Below are 20,573 nucleotides of genomic sequence, written 5' to 3'. Positions count from 1 at the left end.
TAATAATTGAATAAACCAATGCATTTATGAGATTTAGTAATGGTCAAGTTGGATTAAAAGTATCAGAATATAATTGATTTTGAAACAGTCAGTTCTACATGTTATTTTTAACTGCCTGAAAATCAGACTTTTTTGGTTTAATATCTGTTTATTGAGCAACAACAATTAGGAAACAATGCTTGTCGCACATCTGAAAGGGAAGGGGCAAGGGAGAAACAAATAATAAGTACAAAAAGCTTATCCCTTACAGGAAAGTTCGAATATTGGATATAGAAACAAAGAAAGGCTATTTTGAAGAATGGCAGTACCCATGGATTTGGGCCAAGGCAAAAGTCTCGGATTGAAAAGTAATTCACACAGGAGTGGAGTCTCTTGTACAGCCCAGAGGAGCCTAAATTGAGCCCAGGGTCCAAGAGGCCACAGAAAAAGAATACACTATCCCAGAGGAACCCTTGCTATACATCGGGGAGCAAACAAAAACACAAAAGCATCAATAGGAAACAAAACAGGGCTCCCGCCCAATCTGGAAACACATATCACTCACAAGGTTTGTGGCAATAAACATGTGAAGTTATAATAAACAAAAAGAAAGGAGAGAGGAAAGACCAATAAAAATTTTTTAGAAGAGAAGACAAAGTAAGAAGAAGGAGCAATGGAAAAGGAAACCAGGAAGAACAAGGAAAGGGAAGAAAGAGGAAGAAATGGATGTGCCAGGGAAGAGCTGGAGGGGGGCCAACAACAAGTCTCAGAGTGGAGGGTAGAATTTGTCGGGTTCAGAGTGGGCATCCAGTGGGCGGCATAATTTACTCCAGGGAATCCGGCTGTCCACCTCTAGAGTAAGGTTCCAAGAGACTATCAAACAATTGCAAAGCTCTCAGTCTAGGGGGCATTAGGCATGAGTGTTCCATTTTAGTAAGGTGATGTACTAGGGGACGCCAGATGCGATCAAAGCGGGTGTGAGCGTGGGCAAGACGGACTGTAAGCAATTCAAGGGTGAGGACATCCCATAGGCGGAGAAACCATGCAGCAATAGGCAGGGTGGGGACGTTTCCAGCAGGAGGCAATGGTCTGGCGCGCTGCTCCCAGTAAATGAAGGATGAGATGCCAGTGGGCCGAGGTCATGGCCCGTAGCGTACTGGGTCGAATGCCTAGAAGCACAAGGGCTGGAGGGGGAAGGGACTGGAAAACCCACAATGTCCTTAATATGGCTGAGTACCTCCTTCCAAAACACAGTGAGTTCCGAGCAGGACCACCAGATATGTAAAAAAAAATCCCCCCTAGCAGCCTGACACCTCCAACAAAGTGGGGAGGAGTTTGGGAACATCTGGTGAAGGCAAGCAGGAGTATAGTACCATTGTGTCATTAATTTATAGGCAGATTCACGCTGCGGGATACTACGATATGCCTATGGAATGTCCTTCCATAAGCGGTCCCAGTCTTCCGGGGAGACGTCAGTGGTTAAATCAGCGAGTCGTATAGCCATGTCTTGGTAGATGCCCAGAGTGCTGAAGAACCGAGTAGGTCTTAGAGATGAGGCCTTTAGATCAGTCGAATCGACGAACCAGGGTTTCAAAGGGGGTAAGACGCAGAGTCACTTCCCGGGAATACTCGGGGCGGAGAGCCAATGATGTACTTGGTAGTACTATAGACGCTCCTTGTCCGATAGGCGTAAAAACTGCTTACACTGATCAAAAGAGCGAAGAGTAGAGCCTTGAAAGAAGTACTGGAGAACCCGGCGACCCTCTATAGTCCAGGCTTCGAAGGAGCGGGGCTGGAGCGCAGGGGGAAATGCTGGTTTGCGTGTAAAAGGTGTATTAGGAGAGGAGAAAGCCGTAAGACCACGAGATAGCACCAATCCATCCCACACCTCCAGGACCGTTCTCGTCGGTGTCGCCAGATATGCACTTCGCAGGCGTGCAGAATATGGGAGCCAAGCGAGATCCCAGAGTGGTCTACAAGCTACCGCCCGATCCATATGGAACCAGTGTTTTTTACTTTCAGGGACAATCCATTCAGAAATAAAGTGGAGGGGCAAGCCCAATAATATTCCATCAGATTGGGACAGGCCAGTCCCCCCCTCGATCTGGGAAGCAGGAGTATCTTGTGGGAAAAGCGGGGGCGCGATTTCCCCCACATGAATTTGGTAAATTCACGCTGCAAGGTCTCAAAATCCACAGGTGGGGAGGGACTGAAACAAATAGAGAATTTTAGGGAGAAGGGACATCTTAACTGCGTGAAGGCGGCCCAACCATGCCAAGGGAAGCTCCTCCCACCGTCGCATCTCTTCGCGAACGGAGTTGCGAAAGCGAGGCCAATTCGAGGAGGTCCAGGACAAGAGTGTAGGGGTTAAGTCCAGGCCCAGGTATCGTATGGACTCATCAGTCCACTGCACAGGGAGAAGGTCCCGTAGGCGCTGGACCTCCGGTGCTGGAAGCTTAAGATTGAGGGCATGAGATTTCTCCAAATTAATACGATAGCTTCAAAAGAGGCCAAGAGGTTAGCCACCGCAGGCAAGGACGACCACGGAGAGGATAAAGATAGCAACAGGTCATCAGCAAAGAGGGAGGCCTTGTGTTCAATACCTTCCATACGGATGCCCTGGATATCACGGTGACAACGGATGGCGATAGCCAGGGGTTCGACAACAAGCGCAAAAAGAGGGGGGGGGGGGGGGGAGTGGGCACCCCTGCCATGTGCCCCAGTGAATAGAAATAGGGGCAGTTGTAGAGCCATTAAAACTAATACGGGTGGTGGGTTTAGCATAGGGGGCCATCAGTTTGGATATTAAGCCCGGTCCCAAGCCGATCTTCAGGAGAACCGCCCGTAAGAAGCCCCAGTCCACGTGGTTAAACGCCTTCTCGGCGTCAAGGGAGACCAAGCAGGCAGGAATGGCTCTAATGCATGCTTTTTCCACTAGGTGGGCAATACGCCAGATGTTATCAGCTCCCTGACGGTGCCAAATAAAGCTCACCTGATCGGGGTCTATAAGTCCCGGTAGATGGAGTGCCAGCCTATTCGTTAGGATTTTTGTGAAAAGTTTAGCATCAGTGTTTAACAGAGCAATGGGGAGGAAGGAAGCCACCAAAGTCGGGTTTTTCCCAGTCTTAGGGACCAGGACAATCTCAGCCTCGTTCATCGTAGGTTTAAGGCCCGTAGTATCCGTAAAACTATTAAAGAGATGAAGCAGATGTTCCCGTAGCGGAGGGTAAAAAACTCGATAAAAAGAAAGCAGAAGGCCGTCAGGCCCCGGCATCTTGCCAGTCAGGAGTTGCTTCAAGGATTTAGCAAGCTCATCCTGAGAGATAGGTTCGTCGAGCAACCCCTTGAAATTAAGGGTCAATCTGGTCCCAGGGGCAGGCATCAAGAAACTTCTCGACCGTCACCGGGGAGCAAGGAGCCTGAGCATAAAGCTTCTTGTAGAAGGCCATAAGGGACCTCTGAGCCTGTGAATGTGAGATCGAGCAGTCTGGTCTCTTAAGCGACGTGCCAAGCATGCCCCGACCTTGTCGCCCCCGACATAGAATTTCTGTTGAAGGTTGACAAGTAGCCGTTCAGCCTCGTTAGTGTGATGCAGGCGGAGTTGGCCACGTAGGGCAGTTAGACGACGTTCATTAGCAAGGGATGGAGAGGCATGGTCCACGTGTTCCAGATCATTACTATCGCGGGAGAGGGTGTCCTCAACCAAACGGGCCTCGCGGGTCCGGGCAATGGCTATAGAGGGGATGACCCCACGAATAGTAGCCTTGAAGGCATCCCATCGAACATCCTCAGACGTATCATCGAGGGTATTAGTCGCAAAGAAAGATTCGATCTCTGTACGGATATCCACCACGTCAACCGGGTCACGGAGGGCTTGAAGAGGCATGCGCCATCGTGGCAAGGGATTGTTGCGAAGTGCGGGGAGTTTGAGCGTAATCAGGACATGCGCATGATGAGAGATAGAAATGTCGGAGATGTCCACTGTGCAGATATCCCGCACCAGGGGGAGCGAAAGAAAAAAATGATCAATCCGCGAATATGAACGGTGAATGTGAGAACAGTAGGAATAATCTCTGGAGTCCGGATGTAGGTATCTTCATGCATCGACCAAGCCAAGGTCAGTAATGGCATTTTTCAGGTGCGCCGATGTTGCCTCCGAAACCTGATGCGCCTGAGCCGTACGATCCCACTCGGGGTCCCAAACTAAGTTAAAGTCGCCTCCCAGAACAATAGGAGTGTTGCAGATAGGCGTCCTGCTTCTGATTGGGGGCATAGATATAATAACAAAAGTGCAGGAGCTTCGGCCCCAAACCATATCAACTTTTAAATATCTCCCCTATTCGTCAGCTATGCATTGGGAGGAGGTCACACGCCAACCGGACTTAAAAAGAAGCGCCACTCCTCCAGTCTTGGTTTGAGAACTTGCCCAATATTGGGGAGGGTATTTGCGATGAGACATGAGGTGGGTGTCTGAGGAAAGCAAGCGAGTCTCCTGAAGAAAAATCACATCAGGATCGTGTTGGGATAGATAGCGCCAGACCTGGCGACGCTTGGAAGGTGAGTTGAGGCCTTTGACGTTAAGGGAGAGGAAAGTGACAGTATGGGTCATCGTGTAGGAGAGAGGACGCAGCGCGCAGTAAGGCCAGCAGCAAGCAGGAAGAGGCAGCGTTGGGAGCCAACTAGGGGGAGACTTGGGTGCGTGTTAGGACCAGAAGCAAGCAGGAAGAGGCAATTCTGAGACCAACTAGGAGGAGACGTGAAAAATGAGGGAAGATGGAACCCACTCTCAAAAGGGCCAACCGCAATACTCCCAAAGGGAGCAAGTGGGTAAGGACCCATCCGCTCCAGCTCGACAGTCTGCCGGACCCCCCACCAACCAGTCGTGATGAAGCCAACCAAAGAGCAAGTCCGACGCTTCCGAAAGGGACAGAGAGAAAAAACAAAGAAAAAAAACAAAGAGAAGAAAAAAGACAAAGAACAAACAGGCCAACTGGGCCTCAATACTACAGAGTCTAGACGGGGCAATCCGGAATGCCGAGCCACTCCCTGATAGGACTCCAACAAGGGGGGGGTGTTGGACACACATGAGGCACAGAGCCTCCGTCAGCAGCATCCCGTGCACACTGAGCATCAGTCTCAGTCCCAGCGAAGGGGCCCCTCTGGAAAGGCTTAGGTCAAAGGCCAAGCCGAGAACATCCCAGCGTAAGGGAAGGAGAGGCGCTCAGGAACCGCACCTGATTAATGGCCTCCTGTTTAGCCTGTGCAGAGTCAAGTTCCCTTGGAGAGGCGACGAGAACGAGGTGGAAGAACAGTGGACCACTCCGGTCGAAGTGAGCCCTTAGGACGAGTACCGGAGGGTGGAGGGTCGTCGCCTTCAGAGTCAATAGGAAGATGGAGAAGGCGCTGCGCCTCCTGTAGGGAGCGGACACTCCAACGTCTGCCCTCCCAAGAAAGCATCAAGGCGAAGGGGTGGCCCCATTGGTATTTGATTTCAAGGTCCCTCAGCTTGTCAGTCACGGGTTTGAAGCTCTTCCTGAGCCAGGGAGTAGAGGGTGCGAGGTCCTGAAAGATCTGGACAGAGAGACCATTGTACGAGAACATTTGCACTACCTGCACCTTACGAAGGATGGCCTCCTTATCTGTGTAGAAATGGACCCGTGTGATGATGTCGGGAACCAAGTGAGGGCGATTGCGAGGAGCAGGCAGCCGGTAGGCCCTGTCGAGCATAGGCGGAGAGGTGCCCTCCCCCTCTCGGATGGCATGAAGGAGATCTGCAGTGTACGAGAGGATATCTGACCCTTCTGTTCCCAATGGCACGCCTCGAATGCGGAAGTTGTTCCCCCTACTGTGGTTCTCCAGGTCTTCGTGCTTCAGCTGAAGGGTGATATTCTGGTCCTCGAGCTCCGCTACCTTCTTCCATAAGCCATCAATATCCTCTGTCCGAGTGTCCATCGTGCATTCAAGGCCATCCACCCGATCACCGAGGTCAGACACTTCTCTGCGAATGTCCTGCAGCTCAGTCTTGAAGTCCTGGCGAAGGGAGCCAATCTCGGTTTTAATCTCTTGGAGGAATGCCGACATATGCCTGAGTGATGGGCACTCCAGAGGCCGACATCCCAGATGGCGGCAGGTAAGAGGAAGGATCGTCTTGCGTGCTGGGGAGCAATTTGGGCCATAGGGTTATCACCGGGTTTTCCCGGGAGGCCGCAGCATCAGGTTCCTTAGCCCCTCTATGCTTGGTAGGCATGACTGCGATATGTAAGGGCGGTGCAGAGGCTGCTTCGGGGGGAGCACCCACCTCGAGAGCAAGGAGCGTGTAAACAATGCCCCATGTAAGGGCAATCAGGCCAAAGGGGGTGCGAATAGTTCCGGCTCCAGAGTGCCGGGTGATATCAGGGGCCCACAGGTCCCAAGCATGCAGGCTTGATACCAGGGAGTCCAAGCAGAGGCAACGGCGTTACAAAGAGCTAACAGCCAAAATAACCAATCCAGGGCACCCCCTTGCAGCAGGTTGTGGACCTCAGCGTGCATGAAGGGTGTCAGGGCCAGGTAGGGCGAGGCGGGCCAGGCAAGAAGCAACTGCAAGGTGGGAGGGTGGAGGCGCAACCGCGCTGGGCCCAGGGCTGTCCCTCACGAGGATCTAGGGGGTCTCCAGTGGCCACAGGCAACTATGTAGGTTTGCAGCGGGGCCCAGGGCGCCAGAGACGTCAGGGCAGCCAAAGAATATAGGGAGAGTCACATGTGAGGCCCCAGGAAGCCGATCTTCATAGCTGGGGGCCGGGCATAGAGCAGGGGCGCCAGCGGCAGGGTTAGGGGCGCAAAGGGCCGCCGGGGAGGTAAAATGGCGGCAGGGCCGGTGGACACCCCGGGGATCTCCCGTGTCACACGCGCAAGCCACAGCGCAATCCCCTGCCCCGGTACCTCCGGCCTCCTCACGATCCAGCAGCAGTTGCTCTGCGCTTCGGGTCTGGTGGTAACGACAGTCCACTGGATCCGCGGGGTTCAGCAGGCCTCGGATGGCTCTCTGGCCTCCTGCAGCACCCGGTGTCAACCAGCAGCAAAGCTAGCCTCCGGCGGACCCACAGAAGATACCCAGGCGTCGCAGTGTCTCTGGCGTCTCCCAGGGATCAAAACCCGCACTGTTGTGTCCCGGGAGAGGACGCCCGCCGCCATGCAAGGCTCCACCACAGCAGACGGGGAAAATGGCGGCGAGAGCAGGACAGACCTCCGGAGGGCGAGAACGTCAGGTAGCAGTGTCCCCAGGCAGCGTTCACAGCGGCAGGCAGGCGCAACGGAGATCCCCAGAGATCATAGGAGCCACCAGCGATTAGGGAGGACAACAGAAACCGAACAAAAGGCGAAAGCGGAAAGCGCCGGAGCGGAGACTCGATGGAAGACGTCTCACTCCATGAGCGCCCAAGCCACGCCCCCATCAAACCTTTTTTAAAATAGTGTGCAGATTGGCTCAATCAAGACTTTTCCAAAACGGACTGGTATTTAAAGCTGCATTTTTACCAAATATATTAAGAAGTCAATTCCTTTAACATGGATAATGTATAAATATATCAGAGAACGTATGTGTGGTTGTTGGGCACAGGGTGTAAAGCACATTACGGACAAGTCTCCATTTGATTTTAAAAAAATGTGTAACTCTCACTTATAACAGTACAATGGCAATTTTGTTTAGTGACAGGATTTTAAACTGCAAGGGTGAAGCTGGTCTTTTAATAAATGTCATTAGAACCATAAAAATGGTATGGCTGTACCATAACACACATTACCAGGAACAGATTCTTTTTGGTGGCAAGATCAGAGCTATTGCACACCTATGCGGAGGTAGATAACATCACTCACATGTCCCTGCTCGTTCCCATTCTCAACCTTTGGGCCTGTTAGGATCTTTCCTCAAAACTTCCACTGAGTGGCGGCAGTTGTCATTACCATTTAATAATGCAATGTGCTGTTCTCCCTGATCAACAGAAGTCACGTAGTCGGCTCTTTCTTATGATTCCCAGTACTGCTAATGGCCAAAATATCTTTATTTTGTTTAGAGTGTTGCATGGCTAAACACTTATAAGGTCCCAAAGTTGAGACCTATTGGCTATGCCAATGCTAGTTTATGCTGTTTCTCTCCTAGCCATGGATGGCATAATATGAAATGCTCCTGCTTCCCAGCTGCTGGGTCTGACACAGGAGCTAAGACAGTGGCCGAAGTGGGCGGGATCGGAAGGGCACGGCGTGCCCCTACTTCTGACATTTTGGCAACCTCAAGTGGTAGAGGGAGACCTTCGGGTGGTCTTTCAATATGGGTGGGGACGCATTTGGGCGCTCAGGCAACCCAGATCCCAACTAATTCCCTAGACGTCCAATGTGTTCTCTTAACCCTAAAAGACAATCCATCGGTTGCTTTAATAAACGTCTACTCTAGACCAGTCAAGAATGGTCAAGAATCTGGCGCCATTGACGTATTAAAGCACTTCATACTGTCCCTTGACCCCCCCCACCACAATTAATAGTAGGAGGTGACTTCAACTGCCAATTCGAACCCCTCGAGTCTCCTGATACGGGTGAACTGGACGAAGAAGACCAGTTTTGGCATGTCTGTGAACCGCAAATCTCTCCTGTCAGAGCTTGGACCCCTCTCGTCCTTCAAATTAAATCCTTATCCCTTGCACTGTCCTTAAGGGCCTGTAATGGGAGACTGAAACCTGATCGCCCAGGCCTCCCAACGTTTAACAGACCAGGTCAAAACTCTAATATTGATTATATATTAATGGAAATAAGACACTGGGACAACCTATTAGAGTTTGAAATTCACCCTAGGCAAGACAGTGACCATAATGCCCTTGTTTTAACCCTTAAACCGGGCAGCTTTGGTCTAACAAACCCTCCTCCTAACTCAAATAGCCCAACGCTCCCAGTACTCCTTTCTAACAACAGGAGGAGGATAAAATGGCCCTATTTTCTGAAAACCCCTGCTAAACTTGCGGAAATATACCAGATAGCCTTGCCATTTCTTTCCGCAATGGGGGACGTAAGTGTAGAAAACTTGAGTGACCCCATCAAGATTCATATTCACTTGGTCGACAACCTGAGGGGCCTATTTAATCCTGTGGGAAACAAACAACAACAGCCCAGGACTCACCCCTGGTATAAGGAACCCTGCAGAAAAGCAAAAAAGGACTTGCTTTTGGCAATAAAAGGCAACGACAGGGCTAACAAAGAAACTTCGCCTAGACTATAAGAAGGCTATTACCAGGGGAAAGAGGGACTGGGAGGAGCAAAGATGGGAGGAGCTAAGACTAACCCTCTCATGTAGAGACCCTAAGGCGTTTTGGGCTATTGTGAACTCTGACGAGAGTAGGGCAGCTTTGCCCCCCACTGCAAACATAGCTCCACAAGTGTGGGAAATCCATTTTGGGGAACTGTACGGGGACTCGGATGACCCCCTTTTTACTGACACACCTCTGGAGTGCAGCCCGATGAGAGGAAGTGACCCTATTATACGTGATATTGAGACTCGTCCCCCCCTCCCTATCCTCGTGCCCCAACATGAACGCCAGTTGTGTCCTTCCTTGGTGGGTGCGGGCACTCCTATGCCAGAACTCCCTGTGGCTATCACTCTCAAAGAAGTAGAGACCGCAATATTAAGGCTCCTGTCTAACAAAGCCCCTGGTCTAGACAAAATGCCCCCGGACTTATTCCGCTCTCAACCAAAAATTTGGGCCCCATACTTGGTGGTATTATTCAACTCAATTCTCAAGGGGGCTGTTTTGCCAGACACTTGGTTGGGCGCGGAGATAGTCCCCATATTTAAGAAAGGCTGTCCGTTAAAGCCGGCTAACTATAGACCAATCAGCCTTATTGACACCACCCAGAAATTAATGGGCAGAATTATCTTAGACAGAATCCAGGGATGGATGGATGAAAACAAAATTTTGACTACACTACAGGCAGGGTTTAGATCTGGGATCTCAACCATAGACCAGATCTTCCGGTTACAGGTCCTATACTGGAAAACGGTGAGAGTAGAGGGTGGCAGCCTCTACCTCATCTTTGTTGACCTGCGCGCTGCCTTCGATCTTGTCCCAAGAGGAAAACTATGGAAAGTTCTCGCAGATATGGGCCTCCCCCCCCCCACCTACTGAATAGTCTAATCAGATTCCATAACGGCAACTATGCCCAGGTTAGGTGTGGGAGGCATGGTGACCTCTCTTCACGCTTTCCCGTCAGGAAGGGCGTGCGCCAAGGGTGTGTCTTGGCTCCAACGTTGTTCAGTCTTTACATTAACGGCCTTGTCACCCATTTGGTTGACGTAGCTAATAACGATGCCCCTAGGTTGGATACTGGTAGAGTGCCCGCTCTGATGTTTGCTGATGACACTCTGTTGTTATCTAAAACATCATCGGGTATTCAGCGTATTTTGGATGGTTTCCTGGCATTTTGTATTGCCCGAGGCTTGGAGATTAACTTAGAGAAGACTAAGTTCATGATCTTCAATCCTCCCAAACAGACCCGCCCAAATCCTACCCTAAATGGCTCCCCCCTTGAGAGAGTCAGGACTTTTGTTTATCTTGGAATCACATTGACCGAGAACCTTGATTGGGGATCACAAATCGCAAAATCATGGCTGAGGCTGTCTCAAATAGTAGGGGGCCTTTGTAAGGTCCAGCGAGCCTCGGTCTACAAACCAGCAGCCCCGGTAGTTGAAATATACCGGCTGCAAGCCAGAACTGCTTCATTGTATGGGGTTGAATTATGGGGTCATAAAAAAATCGCCAAATTAACCCTGGTTGAGCAGGGCTTCATGAGAAGTCTTGTGAGCTTGCCTGTAAGTACACCACTCATTCCCCTACGTCTTGATCTGGGGATAGAACCTATTGAAGATTTGGCAACCCTTCGGCCCTTACTTTACTGGAAAAGGCTCTGGACGGTGCCTGAACTGGCACCTTATAGAGAGGAATTCACGGAGGTTTGGGCCCTAATTAAAAGCAAGAACATCCCATGGTTATCCCATATTAAGGATCTTAGCACAAAGATCGGTAGGACCGATCTTTGGGAATTTCCGGAGGTAGCCTGTAAAAGGACTTCCAAATCTGATTTAAGAGGCCATATAAGGCAGCTGAGATTAGATACTCTACATGGTTCAAGCTCCTTGGGGAAACTCACTAAAGAGTTTCTCCTAATAAAATCAGAAACAAGAGCAGAGGTCTTCCTCGATGTTATTTATCCATCTCTTGCTAGGAAGCTTTATCTGCAGCTAAGGCATGGTACCTTACCGCTCAGGGCATTCACTCACAAATGGGCAAGATTAGAAAATGCAGCCTGTCCGGCTTGCAATTACAACCTTGAAGATATATGCCATGTTCTGTTTTTCTGCCCGCATACCACTTAAGGAAAAAGTGGCTCATCCCCTTATGCAAGAACCTAGGGTTTAGACGCTGCATGCACGCATGCAGGGTCTTAATATATGACACTCACCCCCCAATTGTCTTTGCTATGTCCCGTTTTTTACATGGTTTTTGGCGTAGAAGGAAAAGCTTTCTTTAAAATGTTTTGTCTTTTTATCAAAATTAGCCTTCTTGATAACACCAGTTTAATTCATTTTTAATCATTGTATTAACTTGACTCTATTTATTGTTTTAATGAAATGTGCAATTTTTCTTGTAATTTATTCTGTGCTTTTATGGTCTTTGACCGAAATAAAGTTATCAAATGAATGACTTCTTTAATTTTATAGAGTCCGTTCCCCTACTTTCTACTTTTAAACATACGTCCTGGACTGCAGAAATCGCAAAGCCGATACTTAACGGTCGGCTTTTGGGGACGGGCAGAACAGGAAAAGGACTCTGTCTTTTCTTTCGTGCCCAGAGAATACAAGGACAGTGTCCAGTTCCCCTGCGACTGGCAGTTGATTCCTCTCCCCCCCCCCCTCTGTTCCCACTCCTCCCTCTCCTTCTGTCTCGCTCCTCATTTAGTGAAAACCGAGACTTCATAAACGGCTCTCTCCTCTCTTTCCTCCTTCCGTTTATTTTGTCCCCTGTGATGTGGATCCAAAAAAGGAAAACACTTTTTCTGGAAATGTCTTTTTCTGACATTTTTCAATTTCTAAGTGCAGCCTTGAGTTGGAGAGAAATAAAACATTCAAAATACGAAAAGTAAATGACTAACTAAAGCAAAACAGAGTGGTTGCAAGGTGGCCAGATAGATTTATTCCCACTTAACCACATTACCACTACTTTACAGTGTTTGGCAGTGAAGCGCTACTTTTGTTTTCTCGTCTCTCTTTGAACATTGTTTTCCCTGGGTGGGAAAGTGCACTATTTCTGGGGGTACTGAAATACCTGCTTGATTGGTGAATTGGAAAACAAAATGTGTACAGCGGCTGTGCATTCACAAATGTGGTCTTTTTAAACCATATTGCCTACGTTTTGTAAGGCTATAAGCAATGGGCATTGAAACAGGTCCCTTCTGGGCTCTGTAGTCATGGCCTTAACTTTTCAGGCAAAAGCACTCACTAATTTCTGATTAATTAGTGTAAAAGGAAAAAGGTAACCATGTTGTTCCTGCTTACATTTCACATGCTTTACTTAATCTTGCATTCCCTTTGAGTGTTTGTTTTTTCTAGGATGTTGTTAAAAAATGTTAGGGAGCATATTGCTCTTGTCTAGTGCGTAATTTGAATTGAGTCACATCTAGGTGTTTATAGCGGGTCAGTGCAGTGCAAGTTTCTGTCAGTGGGGCAGTATGGTGTTCAGTTGGGGAGAGGATGTGACACTATGGTCAGAGCTGCTGAATTTGTAACTGGGAAACCAGGTTCAGCCTTCATGACAAGTCCACCAGACCACTCCTCCTGAGGGAGCACGTTCCCATGCTAGACCTTAGAAGGTCCCGGAAGATCTTAAAAGCCCTGGTGTCTTGGCATCAGCAGATGGACCATAGCAGCGGCAAGTGTGGGCTAACCTTTAAGGCCTGTCTGCCACAATTCATTCTGAAGTTCACCTTCAATCTTGCAGGCAGGCCTATGAAGCAGCACACCAACAGTGACAGTGACTCGGTCACTTGGGTCACAGGACCCTTGAGCAGGGTGGCTCTGTGGCAGTGCGACCGCACCAGGAGCTGTCTTCAGGTGGGGGCGTCATGTTTGCAAGTATAACATGGTTTTAATAGCACTTGCTGCCTCCTTCCTGGCCTCCAACAATGTTTGGCAACAATAAACAGGTCATGATAACTCCAGTGATTAATGTTCTTAGTAGAGAGAGAGATGAAGTTTTGTCTAGTTGAAAGGAAGCACAGAGGGTTATTGAGCCTGCTGCTAAGAACATGTACCATGCAGATCACAGAGTGCACATAATGTAAATAGGTCAGTGGGTTACTGCTTTTGTAAAAGACCCTATTGTTACTTGCAGTTAATAAGTTAAAATCCTAACATAGAACAGTGAGCTATTAACGGTCATGTAAGAGCTGTATGCAAACTGCAAGTATAAATTAGGGCGTTATGTTTATTTCCCCAGTATTTGATTATCCTAATGTTGCAAAATAGGGATTCATTTGGGTAGAAATCAATTCTGATTATTAAAGAGAACCCCCCCAACCATGGTATTAGGTTTTAAATTCTGAGTTTGTGTTTCTCCAGACCAATGACTATTAAACTATGGTGCCTACTAGTATGGTTGTCATGTGACTCCTACACCTTGTAGTCCTTTGTGTTATGTAACATTTCCTATTCAGTGATTTACACACTTATGATCGATTGTCCTTGTGTAATATGTGTGATGTAAAGTGCTCTGACATCCTACACTGGTATTAGTGGTGCTGTACATTTTCCGATACTTTATTATTTTGACATTTTTACGCATGCTAACAGTTTCTGCAAAGATTTTTCCTTATTAGTACCAGTGGAACAAACAACCGCAGCAGTGAGAACGGTGACCAGTCAACCTTTACAACCTCCACTTCACAGCAGCACAAGTCACATTTGTTCGTAACTTTTGATCCGTTTGAGCTATAAACAATTAATTAGTTGAAATCGTCAGATTATGCAGCAGATGATGTATTATGTGGCAAATATGACAGAGCCTTAATTATGTGGAAAACATTTGCAAACTAGGATATTTTGCCATTCATGTTTGAACTGCTCTTGTGGAAAAAGGTAGGAGAAGTGCTGATGACAGAAACTCAATGGCTGGGAGACACATGGCTTGCGATTCCACTTTTAAGGATATTTGGGACATTCTGTGATTGGAAAAGAATCCCACTCCTAACTCATATTATAAACCCTAAATAAACATCTGTATCCATTAATTAAATGAAATAATGTAATAAACTGTAACCAGTTAGTGAAATGGGAAACAAATACTAAAAAATGGGATATTTTACTCTTCCTACCACACCTCTGACTCCGCCCACTGACCCAATCCACGGGTTATTCCTGCCCTTTGATTCTCCGCCCACAGTTCCCCAACTTTTTCTCCCCCACTGAGCTAAGAGCACTTTGCCACCTTTGGCTCCAATCCCAGGCCCGTTCATGGCTGCCAGGTGAGGTGGGTGCAATTAGATTCAGAGAGACAGACCATGCTGGGACCAACCCTGCACAGTGCCAGAGACCTACAGAATATGTAGAAGCTGACCCCATGACTGACAAGAAGAATAGCCAACCAGCCCAGACTCCAACTGAACAACAGGTCAAAAGAATTTCCATCTGCATAGAACCTAGCCAGATTCCACTCCCTGCCCAAGAATAACTCCGGCCAAAGGCTAACTGTCTACATCTTCCTTGGCCTGAGTCAGCGACCATTATTTCCCAGAGGCCCAGGCAGACGGCCTGGACCAGTTCAACACCTCTCTGTCCAGAATCACACAGGCCCTATCAGGCCTGTTTGCTGTTCAGGACGAAGCGAAGGTAGTGTGACTCTCTGCAGCCCAGAAGGGCAACAGGGCCACAGCACCAGCAGCAGAGGCCCATTCTGCCCACTGTCACCTCCAACCCGATCCCCACCCAGGAGCAACACTAAGGCCCCATTTAGCCACAGCACATACCCAGTACAGCAGGCCTCACAGGCACATCCGTTCTGACCACAACACGGTTCAGAAACGGCTGCAGCTCCCTGGCTCGATGCTTCACCCAGGCCTTGTAGCCTGACCACAATCTCCACCCTGTCCGCCACAGTCCCTAGCCTCTCCGCCACAGTTCCCACACCCACCAAATCAGGTCACCTGGTCCGAGCAGGGGCTCAGTAAGTGTGACCACCAGCTATTGCTAGCTGCAGACGGGCCCGTTTCTGTATACATCAGAAATGTTGTTTGATTCTTGTGTGCTTTGTTTGATTCCTGTTTTTATTATTTTTTTTGTTTTTAGTGACTGTGTTAATGCGCTTCAAAAGTGCCAATTATGTGCACCATCCATGTCTCAGATCCATTTTAGAGCTTTTGTTCTGAATGTGAGAAAAGTGTTGATTTCTGCTTGTGGCATAACACTGTTCGTGGTTACATTGGTTTCATTTAAAATGTGTTTACAATTTTCGCCAGTGTAATTGGCTCCACATTATGAAATATTTAAATTATCACGAATTTCTCCAAATATTAGTCTACTGATACTAACTTAGCAATTTTTCATAAAAACATATGATCCACGAATTTTGGCCACTTTTTTAGAATGACAGAGCCTTGTGTGTGTTCCATCTGATCCTGCAACCACTACATGTGGTAGTGTGAGCATAAGGTCCTAGAAAGTGAGAGGAACAGGGAAACTGTTCCCCAACTGATCCCCTCCTCCCGGTGTTGGCCCTTCTGGAGGGGCCAATATGACAACAACAAAAAGAGCGGGTGCCGCAATTATACCAAAAGTAAAGAAATAGATAAACATCTATTTCTTTACTTTTGGTATAATCGCAGCACCCGCGCTTTTCTTATAACATTAAAAGTAAAGCGCGGGTGCCGCAATTATAGCAAAAGTAAAGAAATAGAAAAAAAAATCTATATCTTTACTTTTGGTATAATCGCGGCACCCACGCTTTACTTTTAACATCAAAAGTACAGCGCGGTTGCCTCGATTATACCAAAAGTAAAGAAGCCAAGCGGCACTGAAAGCGATCGCGTTGCGATCACTATTGTCAACAACTAGTGTTGCGCGCGCACCACAGAGGGGGGTGGGGGGAGGAAGCGCAGCAGCGACAGCAAGACGAACGCGCGCTGCTGCGCGTGCTAGCCACTGTCGGGAATGGGCGTACCAAAGGCAGGACATGCGCCCGCCTTTGCCCAATCACGTGCCTTTTTTTGTTAAAAAAAATAAAAGCAAAAGCTAAAGCCTGACAGCGAAAGCTGATCACACGCACGAGCGTGTGGTCAGCTTTCAAAACCCCATACAAAACTGCTCTCGCTGCGCGAGCAGGGCTGCGCACTGCAACGCAGGCGCGAGCCCTAAATAAACAACATGGCGCTAGCAGGGATACGTACACAGGTGAGAAATTTATGCTGAAGTATTGGGGAGGTGAACACATGCGAAAGAGAAACACGGAGTGCAGCATGGGATGAGGGAGAGAACTATATGAGGGAGGCAGAACACGAATGCACTCTTGTCAAGTGTTTAAACAAGAAGTGCTGTGGAAGGACACACAATGCGTCCATACTTCAGAGGGCAGGGAGACAAAAGGCTAAGGAAAGCCTACATACACTAACAAAGCAGCAAAAAATGTGAGGGACAGTGACGCTAACCAATGGTAAGTAATGAGTGGGCTCTAAGCCCGCTGTAAGCTAATAACACGTCTTGCAACAGACCGTGCGTGCATGCACGGTCTAGTAGGGGAGTCCAAAAAATTGTCCCGATTAAACAATTCCACAGGTTACACACTACCCTCTCACATTTAGCATTCTCCAAATTTAAATTATTCACAGATTTTTAGGGTTGTCTATTATTTTTTTCAATGTATTCTCCTTTAGCTTGAGTAGCTTCTACTGCAACTCTCCAGTTTTAAGCCATGCACGTATTTTCACGGTATGCAATACCCAACTAACCGCTGCGTCTTTTGCTTGGGTAAGTCATCCAGTGCACACTGTGTGGTACAGGGTCCCGAATGCATGTCTTGCATGCAGATTAAGGTTACACCGATCCTGCAGGAGACGCGGATTTCTTCACTAGGAGAAAAATCCTGGTGCGACTGTAAAGTCTTGGCTAACAAGAGGGGTATGGAGCACCCTTCCTGCTGGTGAGGGTGTGAGGTCTCCCTGCGTCCACTCCATACGAGACTCCTGAGACGGCCCCGCTCAGAAGTGAATTCACACTCCCCAACTATATGCACATCTGTATGCAAGCGGTGCGAGTAACCTGGGGAAGGAGAAAGTATGTGGCTGCAATCCCACCAAAACCTTGCTTCTTTCCCAGATACCAGATGCTTTGCTTCCGTTAGATCCAGCTACTATCGTTCAGGAAAGTCGTGCCAAATACCCGGAAGCCAAGAGTACTGCAGGAACCAATGTTTTGTCCAATGTAGGGGCTCTGTTTCAACACCAAGTCCAACCCAACTCACTGTTGGGCACAGAGGGACCAAGCCACCATTGCACCAAGAGATTGAAACTATCTTTATATTTCTCGTGCTGCAGACTTTCTGCACAAAGAGATCGAGCTAGACTGCCACTCCAGATGAAGGTCAATGTGTTTCAGAGACATGCACAGCCTGATAAAGTCACCCTCCTTTGGGCGTTCTCTACCACAGTCCCAGCCTGATCAGGTAGGCCTAGTTCCAGGCTCTTCTTTTGTCCAAACAATTAACACAGAGTTACACTTGAGGGGTGTTGGAAGGGGTTCAGCTGCTCCTAGTCTGAAGGTCCAGGCTAGTCTGATATGCCCACCATCAGAGTACGCAGTATGCATCAATGCGGTCTTTGATTCTCCAGTCTGGTGGCTTCATGGAATGCATTAAGTTAAAAGCTGAAGATTGAGAAGTTCAACCCGATCCTTCAGATTCCAGTTCCGTTGTAGTCTTTATTCCTGCTCCTGCCATGTCAGGTGCACCTACCGAAGCCTAGGAACCGGCTGAAGGCACAATTTAGCCTACCCCCAACTGGCATGGACTTCCCAACCAAGACTACTGCAGCACACATCCTAAAAAACTGATACTAACATTCCTCCTCCCCCCCCCCCCCCCCAACCTGGTGAATCCACCACACAGGCTGCCTCCTCACAAGACGAGGAAACCTGGACACCCACCAATACACCAGGTACTGGCAACCACATGAATCTACCTGCCAATCTGCCATTGCCAACGCCTTGGCAGTACTACCTAGAGGAGGAGCATCCCCACCAGTTGGCAAGGGCAACTGTGATAGGAGTTGGTGGCAGCACTAACTTCTCTACCCATGCTGGACCTAGCTACAAGCCCTGAAACAGTCTCAGGAGGTCTACAGTAAACCTTCCTGCAGTCTCAGTCACTGAACAACACTATCAATGCTCCCAAAAACGGTGTAGTCGTTATGGTCATGGCCACGTCACTGTAGGATGAAGCAAAGTGCTCCTACCTGGACAAGGATGCCAACCGCCCGGGATATATGGCAAGAATAATGCAAATATTATCTCGGACAGTTTCAAGAACCATATGTGGCTCGAACCCCACAAATACACCTACTTGCACCTGGACTGTTCTGATTAATAGTGTGGGAATGTGCTTCAACGTAGTCAAAGAAGTGCCCCTCAACTAGAGTTATGAGGAGTATGCGAATACACTCCGCTTAAGCAAAGAAACTGTGCTACAGAATCTTATATCCCGGATCCTCAGTGATGCTGTCACTAGTACGGTGAGAGCTTCAGTCTGACCACATATGAGGAATTACAGCTTGACTCCTCAGATCTTCAGCAGGAAATTCCTATGAGGTGGTTGTGGTCTGCCCTTTGATGAACAGCATTGCTTCAGTCCCACCACAGATTAGATCCTACGACAGTGCTAGACGGGCACTGTCGCAACTAAATTGGTGAGTGCCATCCAGGCAACACAGCCAAGACCGGTCTCCCCATGTCAAAGTCATTTTACACTAAGGTCTGTCTTGAACTGTGTCAGGCTAGCACCATTTATGATGCTATGCATTAGAATCAAGAACAAGCCTGCTATCCCATCCTCAGTGGAGGCCAAAAAGTCTCAATGACTTCCCCAGGAACAAGCTGCCCTCCTCGACACGTTTTGGGAAAACTCCTCCCCTCTAGCGGAGGAAGGTTTTCTTTCTCTCCATCACGTTCATTGAACTGAAATTATGTCATTGTGGAGCAATGGTTAAGTTCTTAACGATCAGGACTTGGAGTATCTACTCACTCAGAACTCACAGAACTACTTGGTGCTTGATAAGACTGAGTGTTTTTCTATGCCTTTCCTTCTATCTCGCGGGTGCTCTATGATCCTGGTGACACCAGATTTCTCACATGTGCTCCTTCTTCTTTAGAGGACTAGAACCACCTCCGAGAGAGGAAAAACCTCTTGTCCATGGAGGGAGTGAATGTTTTTCACCATTGCCTACCATCGCTCAGCTTGAATGCAAGCTAGCTATTCTGTAAAAAAAAAAATGTATGTCTCTTTATTGTAACTTGGTTAGTCTTAATCTGTGGGCTTGTTCCCATTCTCAGCCCTCTTACTAAGCCGGAGCCATCCACTAAAAGGAATATGCTACTTACCAGAATGCATCTGTTCTTGGCATGTAGAGCTGCAGATCTACACACTTTTGCATAGATCGCCATCTGGTGTTGGGCCCGGATGTTTGCAGTTTGTTTTTACTCTTGGAAAGTCACGAGGTCGGTGACTCCTCCCTTGGATCGTATTGCGCATGGGCTTCGGCTCCATCCTCAGATTGTTTTTCGCCAACAGGGAAAGATGGAGCGTAGTAATAACAGTGAAGAAACCCATGTGTGTTGTATCTAAATAAGATAGACTGGAACAGATACAGGTAGCCGGGTGGGCGTGTGTAGATCTGCAGCTCTACATGCCAAGAACAGATGCATACTGGTAAGTAGCATATTCCGTTCGAGGCATATGAGCTGCAGATTACACACTTTTGCATAGATTATATAGCAGTTCCCAACCTTAGCGGCGACCACCGGTATCTGTTGCAGTGGTTTGAAATAGTGTTTTTAGTACAGCCTGGCCCACACAAGCTTGTTGCTTGCTTTGCACATCTACACAGTAATGTTTAGTGAAAGTGTGCGGTGTTGACCATGTAGCTGCTTTGCAGATATCATCCAATGGGATGTTCACTAGAAAAGCCATAGAAGCCCCTATCTTCCGTGTAGAATGGGCTTTAGGGGTAACGGATAGCGTTTGTTTTGCTTTGTGGTAGCAAATCTGAATGCATTTTACAATCCACCTGGCTATCCCTGATTTTGAGATGGGGTTGCCCTTGTGTGGCGGAGAGAAGGAGACAAACAGTTGTTTGGTCTTTCTGAAAGGTTGTGTTCTTTGGATATAGTAAAGTAAGGCTCGTTTGACATCTAGCGTGTGGCGTGTGTAGAGCCCTTTCTGCAACAGTTTGAGGTTGCGAGAAAAAAACGGTAATTCTACAGATTGGTTTAAGTGAAAAGGGGAAATGACTTTAGGTAGGAATTTTGGGTTGGTACGGAG

The 20,573-nt window shown here is 48.2% G+C and overlaps 1 protein-coding gene across 3 annotated transcripts in view; it reads right to left on the bottom strand.

Moving 5' to 3' along the window:
• Positions 1-20,573, bottom strand: part of KDM6B (lysine demethylase 6B) — a 950,060-nt gene that overhangs the window by 467,176 nt on the left and 462,311 nt on the right. The gene's annotated exons all lie outside the window — the stretch shown is intronic.

Source organism: Triturus cristatus, chromosome 12 (assembly GCF_964204655.1).
Source record: "Triturus cristatus chromosome 12, aTriCri1.1, whole genome shotgun sequence".
Classification (NCBI taxonomy): domain Eukaryota; kingdom Metazoa; phylum Chordata; class Amphibia; order Caudata; family Salamandridae; genus Triturus; species Triturus cristatus.
The sequence above is the reverse complement of the archived record's forward strand: the minus strand, read 5'-3'. Positions and strand labels throughout refer to the sequence as shown.